The sequence below is a fragment of the Pinus tabuliformis genome, chromosome 8 (assembly GCF_031772625.1).
Source record: "Pinus tabuliformis cultivar Carrire ecotype Pingquan chromosome 8, CPIR1, whole genome shotgun sequence".
Taxonomy (NCBI): domain Eukaryota; kingdom Viridiplantae; phylum Streptophyta; class Pinopsida; order Pinales; family Pinaceae; genus Pinus; species Pinus tabuliformis.
The window spans coordinates 447362992-447374266 of NC_142294.1; positions in this window are offsets into that span (position 1 = coordinate 447362992).

Sequence of the window (11275 nt, forward strand, 5' to 3'; positions counted from 1 at the left end):
TTTGTTTGTTTCAAACAATAAGCATCACTAAATTAATTAATTATTATGTTTTCACTTTTTTTTATTGTTGATACATTGGTTTTGATAGTTGACATACACCTTACCATTTAAGCATTTCATTACTCATAATAGGTGACCATTTTATACCTCGTTTCTCTCCCTTCCTCCTAGATGATTTGAAATTCATGAACTATCCCATATCTCACAGTGCATGTTGGATTTCCATGCCCACCAAGAAAGCTTTAGAAATTCCCATGTTTTAAGGAAATCTTAGGTAACACCCCACCAATCATGTTACCACCTTTCATCTATGGTGATCTTTAAATAATATTACTAATGATTGAATTCCATTTAGGCACATTCAATGCACAATCACTAGCCCCTTAACTATGTAGTATATTAATAAGAACACCATGTCACAATACATTTGAATCCATAGCTAAGTATTTCTCCACCTTTTATCAAATTCCTAATTGTCATGATATATGATTGGATTTATTATTTCAGTTTTGACAATCATCCTTCACCCACATTATGGGAAAAATTCATGAATGGTGTATATATCATACTATCTACAAGATCGAAGCCCCAAAATAACTTGTATTATACTTCTTCCTCAAGCCCCTCTTACTAGTTATCCCAAAGGAAATTCCAACCAACATGCCTCAAGATGAATAAGGAACCATTACAAATGCTCAATAATTTGAGTTTATTTACACTGAATTGGGGTACCTTTACATGGTTATCTTAGATTCTCCTTGACGCAAATATTTTAATAAAGAGAATAAAAGAGCATCAAATGTTATTAATGGACTCATAAGGTCCACTACCCATTATAGCCCTGTTGTAGTGGCTACAACATCCTCCAAAATTTCAGTTTACACAGAAATTTCATAGCCTTCCTTGGGCTTTTCCTTATGGTTTCAGACACTCAAGTTCATTCTGTGAGCTCACTCGGAGTCTTTTCACCCCTTTTGCTTAATTGACCAATTGTCGCCCTTTCGCATGTTGATTGCTTTGTCATGCTTGTGGTCCTCTTCTCATGATTTTGAAGGTTTGTATTTCTATGTTTTAGTTTTCATAGTTATGTAAACATTGGTCTCACTCATACAAAAAGTCTCAAGCACTGTCGCACAAGTTTCGTCACTGTCATCCTGAGTTCTATCTCAAGTGTTGCACTTGTTTCTCTTGGGTCTAGACAGTCTCACCGAGGGTAATGCTTTGGCTTGTGTTCTGATGGTCTATTTTTTTTTTTTTTGTCGAAGTACGTTCTGTGTGATCACAATGTCAAGTTCTCACAAGTTCACTTGCCTCCCTTAGCCATTATCCTGAAAATCCTTCCAACCGAGCAACTCCCCTTCATCAGGCCCTGATTAAGATGCACTGCATAGTCTCAGCCCTCAGTGATGTTGATCTACTGCATAGAATGGAGCAATGCTCAGACATTGTCCCCTGGGTCAATTGCACTATGCAATCCTAGAGGTGGGAAACTTTCCCTCCTTTCCAGCCTACTAGAACAGAACAATGAGTAGAGATTTGAGACTACTTTTCCTCCCCGAACTATGAAGAGGTGTCCCCCCCAGTGTCCTCCCTCCATCGAGACTCACAGATCCTAGAAACTGCACTAATATGTCTTCTCTGGTCCCTCTACTTCCCAGTCCTTCTTTCCCTCAGAAAACTGCACAGACCTACCTCTTGGAATCTCACCTTGTATCTGCCATTGATGATATCAACTACGTTATACTGCTACCTAGTGGCCTTTTTCACCTTTTCTTAGTAGTGAATATTATGCTCTGAAGTTCCTTAGTTAAGCCCGAGTTCTACTCTGCGCAGTCTCAATGACCAGTCTCCCTACTTGTCACCTGGGACTACACAATGCGTAGTTTTTGGGCTCTCATCCAAGCTTGTCATCTATCCCGGGCCTATTCCATGGATAGCAATGCATCATCTTAGACTAGGAAGTTTTTGATTTGATGTTGTCCCATCATGAGCGAATTTTACAAATAGGTACACTGTTAGATCATGGCAAAATGATGAAGGAGATGAAGAAGGAGAAACATGCTAAGAGACTCACTTGCAGTTGTCTGGATGAAAGAGGCTCATCAAGAGAAAGAAAAGGGAACACATGCATGCAACCATATTTCATCAACAAAGATCATTGAAGACCCTATAAAATTAGGCAATGTGAAGGAGAAAAGAAATCACATCCAAGAACACATCCATCACTCAATAGCAATAGCAGCTTGGGATTTCCACCACAACAAGCTAGTCCATATCATGAGTGTCATGTCAAGTTGTGACATGAGCTATCAAAGGCCACATCACTATTATGGGCCATATCTATTGTAAATCAAATCTCATGTAAAATGAAATTCCAACGAACACATATGAATATGAAGAGTCATGTCAGTTGAAAATTCATAGGAACTTTAAAGGTCATGAGGGTACTCAAAGAGTCACAAGGGTCAATAATCACCCTTGGTTATATATACCCCTCCCATTGTATGAGGAATGGATTTCCACCTTGGCTACTCCCACGAAGCATTGACAGTTTTTGGACAATTCTTTGAGGATCGAGGACTGGCTCCAATGTCCCACTACTCGGGCTAGTGATGTATGATATACATATGTGTCTTGGAACATTTACTTAATATAGAGGCTTGCTAAGGCCAGCACACTTTCATGCATGTTTGAAAATGTTTGTAAGACTATTCTTTCAGCATTTGTAATTCATGTTTGTTTTGCATGTACTAAGATAGTTGAACTATTTCAGTTCTTTTCGTACTTACCTTGTTGGGAATGTGCAATATTGGTTATCATTGTTATCTCATCCTTGTGGAATAATCTGTGGGATACTAGACAAACCTTCCTTGTTTACTAGTTATAATGACCGTCACATCTATTGTGGACTATTTTTTTAGATGGTGAACAAGTCTTCCCTTGTACATTGGTTTTAAGGACTGCCACATCCGTCATGGACTATTTCGTTGGATTCTAGACAAAACTTTAGGTTCACACGTGTCTCTTCCTAGGTGGCACTATTACATGTCACTTAGAGGATCACTTTACTCTCCCCCCCTTTGCACTAGGAGAACGTACACATAGTTACATTATGCACACACTAGGTACACTCACCTTGCTTTCTGAAGACACCAGTGTAACACTCTCATATGTCGAAAAACAAGGGCTAATGCAAATATCTAAGTAAATGGAAACCAAGCCATCATACCGTATGGGACTCCTACACCAAATAGTGTGAGGTCTAATTGGGACTTAATATTGGGGAGATCCCCTGAATGTTGGCGGATCTAGTAGCCTCAACATTTATGGTGCTAGAAGGAGGGCTGCCAGTAGTTTATGGATGATTTTCCCAATGACCCCACTAATCCATTTTCTAGTCAAGGTAGTAACATTCACTCCATCTCCCCTACTCGCAATTTTGAAGTTGATAATTTCTCACCTCAGAGACCTGAACATGAAATAACGTAACATGAAATCTAAGTTGTTCGTCTCATCACTCATCAATTTGCAAAAGTTGTAGGACTAATTCTAGGAGTGTACACTCTTCCATACTCTCAGAAGAAGCACAATACTACTCTCACATGAGCAGTAGTATCATATGTTGAAGAATCTATCTTTGCCACTTTTAAGGACCTGGCAAAAGCTATGGAGAAAGAACAGGAACCCCCACTCTTCCAAAAGGAAGAAGAAGGTAAACCTTTTACTCTTGAGCTCAATTTTCCTTCAAAGAGGCAGAGGGGAAGGAAACAAAGGAGGAGAAGAAGAGGAGAAGAACCAATAGATTTAGAAGAGGAACCATTAGATTCATAATTGGAGGAGGAGGACAATGAAGAGGACAAAATGGCTGAAAAATCTAGAATGGATGACTAAGGGCCATTGGAATCTCATGGTGTCCTACAAAAGATGTTGAGACACACAGAGAAGATCTTAATGAAATATGACCCTCATAGGACTGTGAAGGCAAATGATAGCATAAAAAAGTTCTACCTACATCTATAGATACTCGAGGTATGTTATGATGATATTTCATGTATATTTTTTCCATGTACCTTGGATGGCAGAGCAATTATATAGTAACACAGCCTTCGTCCAAACTCCATTCAAAAATAAGGGGTGTTCAAAATTATATTTCTTGAAACGTTTGCTGAAGACAAGACCCCTGCCATGTTATTGAAGGAGTTGGGTAGTATCTAGATGGATAAGAAAGAAGAGGTGAAAGATTTCAATTAGAGGTATAACTGCATCTTAAACAAGTTCTTGGTAGAAACTAAACGTCATGAATCCATCTATGTTGACTACTACACTTCTATGTTGCTGACGAGTATTATGCAGTTCATAAAGCTAGCTACGAAACCAAAATTGACAAGAAATTGTGAAGAGGATACTGCCGTAGAGAAAGACAGGTGCGTTGTTGGAGTCATTGTAGAAAATGAATCCACTAAGGACTCTAAGGACACGGGCAAGAGGACTCAGACCTCTGTCATTAAGGTTAAGGAAAAGGGAGCAAGTGACATTGAGAGACTTACTCATATTGTCAAGTCCCTAACCACCGATGCTACCGAACTTAAACAATGGACAAGCAACACAACTGTGAGCATCACACATTCTAGGTACCCAATCAAAGAAGAATGTAGATTCAAGCAACAATAGTAGGTAGCTGGAAAAATCTATGCAGAGCTGAAACCTGGTGGGAAACCTTGACAAACTTGTGACAGATTCATACTGTGTATTTCACCATGAACAACATTCTGAAAGAATGTGTCCGAAATGGAATCGTGGAATGAGTAGCATGGACACTCAATTATCCAACAACCTCACGGTTAATGAGCATGATGAGCCTGACAATGAAGAGGAAGAAGCTACTACATCTTATGAAGCTCTAAGTACTAGGCACGTAGCAAACATGTATTAGTGTACTTGCATATAGAGGAAGACTACCACTCAGAAGGAGCCACCAAGTGACCGTCTGAACCCAAAGAAAAACAATCGATAAAACTTAAGAAGTCAAGTGGTCCCCACTATGTTTGAGATACCGAGAGATAAAATAAGACCAGATATGTTAAGGATAGTATATCTTCTAGTCAACTCAACACAGAACACTTGGAGAAATTCTAGGAAGAGAATTGTAGCAAAAATTGTTTCCACAAGCAGCAAAGGAAAAACCACCCCGTCAGAAGCCATAAACTTAGTTCCAGCCCCAGACACCTCGATGAGTCTCAAAGCTTTATATTATAACACCATATAAGACATGAAGAAGACTCATGCAAACATCTCTCTATATGAAATAACAAAAATCATGAGTCAATGGGACCTTCTTCTACAAGAACTTAGGAAAATCTCTACAAGCGATGCTACCTCTTACACCAAGGGAGAAAGTAAGTGTCCTCACACTCTCGTGTTTATGTTTAATGCAATTTGTATGGAGGAAGAGAACACACTATGCCCTCCATTCCTATTATCATTTGAAATTTTAAACTTTAGTGTTCACAACTTCTTGGTTTATTCAGGCACATCCACTAATGTCATGCCTCTCTTTATCACTAAGAAGATCAATGCCTAATGGAGTAAGACAAGTGCACAAATCATCCAACTAGATAGAACACGTGTTCTAGCAATTGGTGAACTCAGGATGTTATCATCTAATGGAGGAGTTCATCAATGAATCAATATTATGATTGTGGACATCCCGGAAGCATACGAGGTACTTCTCAGCAGAGACTGGTCAAGCAAGCTGCAAGGATGCTTTTCGATTGACTGGAAACACTTATGGCTTTAGTATAAGGGCAAAGACAACTAGATTTAGTTATTGTTATAGAAATACATGAAGCATAACATAACTCCCTTGGACGAAGAAAATCAACCATTGGCTTTTTCAGAACTTATGTTAAGCAATTGCTTTATGGAGACACAATTGGGGTGTTATTTTGCATAGCCATACCCTGCCCCACCAAACACACAGTTGGGTCTCCTTCCATGCCCAACTGGTGAAAATAAAACTTGTACAGTAGTTTGTAATACTTGTAGCAGTAGTGACAGTAGTACTAGTGTGAAAAACGGTCCATGTAAAGACGATATGTGGACCATGTACTTTGACGGATCCAAAACGTGGGAGGGCTCTACAACTAGTTGTGTTTTAATAGATGCACTACAAAGAAAAAACTTAATCTCTATCACCTTGGAGTTTGAGTGCACTAAAAACACCACCGAGTATGAAGCACTTGCCTTGGGCTTACAGAAATTCATTGACCTCAAATTTGCTTTTTTAAAAGTCGTAGGTGACTCAGAAATCATGGTGCGTCATGTATGTAACACTATACACTATGTTCCCCCTTGTCTTAAGAGTTATCAACAAGAGGTATGGTGACTTATCCCTCAATTCCAAGATTTTAACATTATTTCAGTACCAAGAATGTGTAATGCAGTTGTGGATGCCTTTGAAAATGCAACTGTTAGGATGTCACTGTTCAGGGATAGATTTTCTATTGAAATTTTGTATAAACCATATATCCTAGGCAACATCACTAATTTACGTGTTTTTTATGATGATCAACAGATACTGCATTTCATTGCTAATGCTGACATCTTCAAGGAAGAAACGTAGATGAGGATGATCATGAATAGCCTTTGCAAGATGTAGTTGATACAAGAAAAGGCAACCTCATCCCTAAGGGTGTTGTATCACTTGAAAAGTTTTATGACTTGCAGAACCGCATTCAGGGACCTCTTAATGCCAGAACCCATAGATCTACATTGTTTCATGAATAGATCAATATGGGAATGGAAAAGCATCCAAAGTTTTTGAACAAGATTTCGTCCTCTTATTTAAGCAGTACCGTGATGTATTCCCATGGACATACAATGACATCAAGGCATATGACACGCGAATACTCCAGCACATCATTCCAATCAAGGAAGAGGCCAGACCTTTACAACAAAAGCTGAGGAATGTTCATTCATCACTTGAGCCCCTTATACAGAAAGAAATGACCAAGTTTCTAGATGATTGGATCATCTATAAAGTGTGACACTCAAAATGGGTGTCCAATTTAATCTGTGTTAAAAAGAAGTCTGGGGAGATCCACTTGTGTGTAGATTTCTGTAATCTCAATCATGCCTCACATAAGGAAAACTACCAAATGCTATTGATGGAGCATATATTGTAGACAATATCTGGAGCAGAGATGTTTTCTTTTCTTGATGGCATTTCAGGATACAATCAGGTTTTGGTAGCAGAGCCTAATATACTCAAAACCACCTTTCATACCATGTGGGGTACGTTAGCTTTTCGTACAATTTCATTTGGGCTAGTAAACGTGGGTGCAACAATTCAACATGTAATGGACATCACCTTCTATTGGATTATAAGAAAGAGCATGGTGGTCTACCTAGATGATGTACAGTATTCTCAAGACAACGGTCAGACTACTTGTGCTATCTCAAGAAGATCTTTGATCGATGTCAGAAATGTGGGATATCCTTCAATCCCAAGAAGAGCATCTTTGTAGTGTCCGAGGGTAACTTGCTTGGACACATCAATGCAAAAAGTGGGATCAAGGTAGATCTGGACAAAGTTTGGACCATCACGTAGATTCCCTACCTTGTGAACAAGAAATCCATGCAACCCTTCTTGGGGAAGATCAACCTCTTCAGAAAGTTCATCTATAACTATGCACAGATCATAAAACAAATACAAGAGATGACCAAGAGGGACATAGCATATAGTTAGGGAAAGAGGGAAAGTAGTTGCTCACTCATATGAAGCAAGAAATGGCAGAGGCATCAACTCTGTACAACCAAAATTTCAACAAATATTTCATGCTCTACACTTTTTCTTCCGACACTTCACTCGTTGTGATGCTGACATAGAAGGATGGGTTGAACAATGAATGACCCATCTCCTTCATGAGTACGAGCCTGCAAGGACCATAACTCGACTATCCTGCTGTGGAAAAGAAAGCTTATGTAGTATACAAAGCAGTGAAGCATTTCAAACCCTACCTATTGAAAAACCATTGTATTATTTTTGTGCCACATTGAGTAGTGCGGTCACTGGTTTTTCAGTAAGAGCTGAGTGAGAGAAGGGAAAACTAGATGATAGGACTATAGGAGTATGATCTTGAAATCAAACCAGTTCATACAATCAAGGGTCATGGTCTTTTTAGACTAGTAGCGGAAGCAGTTCATGTGCAAGAGGAAGAAGAACTCGCAGGATTTGAGCAAGAGATATAAATGTAAATTCTTGAGCTAGCCTCACCTAATTTGCACAGAGACTCTTTGTACATAGAAGTGTGCCAATACCTTGAGCATGGCATCATGCCCTCTTATCTTTCTATGCAGTAGAAGAGGTCACTCTGACTGAAATATCTATCATACTAGCTGATGCACTAGGTGCTTTATGAAAAGGACTAGAATGGTATCTTGCTTAGGTGCCTGGAGGAACAAGATTAAGAAAATGTTTTACATGATCTCCACCATATCACACAAGGTTATACATGCTAACTTCTATTCACCTACATTATTTGAGGATGCACATGCTTATGCCCTCAAGTTTTCAGTCTCTCAGAGGTGCATCAGCAGAAGCCAAAAGCCAAGAGCCTTGATGCAGCCTGTTGCAATGAAAGAACCATTCCAACAATGGGGCTTGAATTTGATTGGAAAGTTTTTCCCACATTCATCAAAGTAGCATTGTTATAATCTGGTTGCCACAAATTATTTCATGCATTCGACAGAGGCAGTTCCGTTGAAACAAGTGAATGATCAGGAAGTCATCAACTTCCTATAGCAGAATATCATTTCTAGGTTCAGCATTCCCACATCACTTGCTTTTGACATTGCAACGTACTTTTCTTCATTAAATATCTATGAATTCCCATTGGAAAATGGTATTGTTTTGAAGCAATCTACTAATTACTATCCACAAGGAAATGGTCTTGCTAAATCCACAAAAAGGAACCTCATTTCCATCATCAAAAAGACCATTTTCTCTAAGCAGCGAAACGTGCACTCTACTCTAGTGAATGCTTTATGGGCTGATGGAGTCACACATAAGCCTTCTTTGAATAATTCCCCCTACTTCCTGGTATATGGAAAGGAAGTCATCCTCCCATTGAACATTTACTTGTATTCTCTTTAGTTGTCACAAGAATCCCAATGAAAGCCATGTCTTTTAGTTCAACATAAGATGGACACAATTCACAAGTTACAATAAGAAAGGATGAAAGAAAAATAATTTTTTGACTCCACCAAACCGTATCAATAGATGGATTGATAGAAAGTGTGCAAGGAGTAGTAGATTCCGTGTGGGTGACTTAGTCTTAAAGTGGGATAAAGCCCATGAGGACAAAGAAAAGCACACTATCTTTCAATCCCTATGGATTGGTCCTTTTACTGTCCACAAGAAGCTTTGCCAACACACGTATCGTCTCCAATCACTTGATGGGAAGACTGACTCTCTTCTTGTCAATAAACAAGAATTGAAATGTTATTTTCAATGAGATCCAGGGCCGCGCCTTGCTCTATGTACATAGTCTTTCATTTTTTGTTGTTTTGTTTTCTTGGTTTCATGTTGTTTTTGTTCTGCAAATAAGTATTGTGTCTCAGTTCATTTTGGCTTTTTAATGTGCATGTGGCTGAATTTCAAAGAGTCTTAGATTCCGTGTGGGTAGTAGATTCTGTGTGGGTGACTTAGTATTAAAGTGGGATAAAGCCCATGAGGACAAAGAAAAGCACACTATCTTTCAATCCCTATGGATTGGTCCTTTTACTGTCCACAAGAAGCTTTGCCAACACACGTATCGTCTCCAATCACTTGATGGGAAGACTGACTCTCTTCTTGTCAATAAACAAGAATTGAAATGTTATTTTCAATGAGATCCAGGGCCGCGCCTTGCTCTATGTACATAGTCTTTCATTTTTTGTTCTTTTGTTTTCTTGGTTTCATGTTGTTTTTGTTCTGCAAATAAGTATTGTGTCTCAGTTCATTTTGGCTTTTGAATGTGCATGTGGTTGAATTTCAAAGAGTCTTATGATAATGTAGCCTTTGGATCATCCTGTGATTGTCTTATTTGTGTTTCGTTGTAACTTTTTTCCAATGAAGTATTGACGAAAAATATGATCCATCTATATGGAGAGTTTTGGTCAAACCATGAACATTTGTCAAGCCTGGGAAACCTCATGCCTATACTCGGTTTTTTCCTTTTGTTTGTTCAAGCTTATCCAACTAGTAGAAATAGACAAAGGGAAAATCTAAATGAGAAAACATAAATCAGAGGTCTTTATATGTTTCTGTAAAGGAACAACCTATTATGCTCTCAATAAATCGGGATGCCTATTTCGCCCAAAAATAAATAACTTCCTATGTAAAATCCGTTTTAAAAAATAACGAAGGTGAAATAAGAGAAAGGATTCCTGCGCAGAGAGGTGAGGCAGGAAACTCCACCGGGGAATTGTCCAAGCTCACTGGAAGTGGAGAAATTCTTGTGTTCCTTCGTGATTCCATCCGGGTATTGTCTAGGCCTCCTGGCAGTGAAGCAACACCAAAGATGAAAAACTATACAGTGAAAATACTAAGCTCGTGAGTTAAACTACCCTTCCTAATTCGAAAAAATGTGATCTGGCTAAATCTTATGTTGTGTTCATCTAAGAAGGTAAAAGGCAAACCATGTCTGCGCATGGGTTAAGCGGGCAAGCTGAAGTGATCTTCACGATGAATCAATACTCCCTGAAGGACCAAGGCCATGCACTAAAAATGAACCAAAACAGACAAGCTAGTATTCAACTAGTGTGTCACGATGTGTTGTAGCGGCTGAAAAAACCTCCAAAAATTTGGCTTGTGCTCAAATTTTGGAGCCTTCCTTTGTTTTTCATTTATGGTTGCAAACAATCAAGCTCATTCCATGAGCTCCCTCAGAGTATTTTCACCCCTTTGCTTGCTTGACCAACTGTCGTGTTTTGGCATGTTAATTGCTTTGTCATGCTTGGGGTCCTATTTTGGTGATTTCAAAGGTTTTTCTTTGCGTATTTTAGTTGTCCTAGCTATGTAAACATCACTCGCAGTCATACACAAAGTCTTAAGCAATGTTGCACCAATGTCGTCACAGTCATCTTATGTTCTATCTCAAGTGTTGTAGTTGTTACTTTTTGGTCTAGACAGTCTCATTGAGGGTAATGGTTTCTCTTGTCTTCTGGTGGTCTATGTTGTCGTGTCATCGAAGTACACTAAGTGTGCGATGACAATGTCAAGTTCTCACAAGTT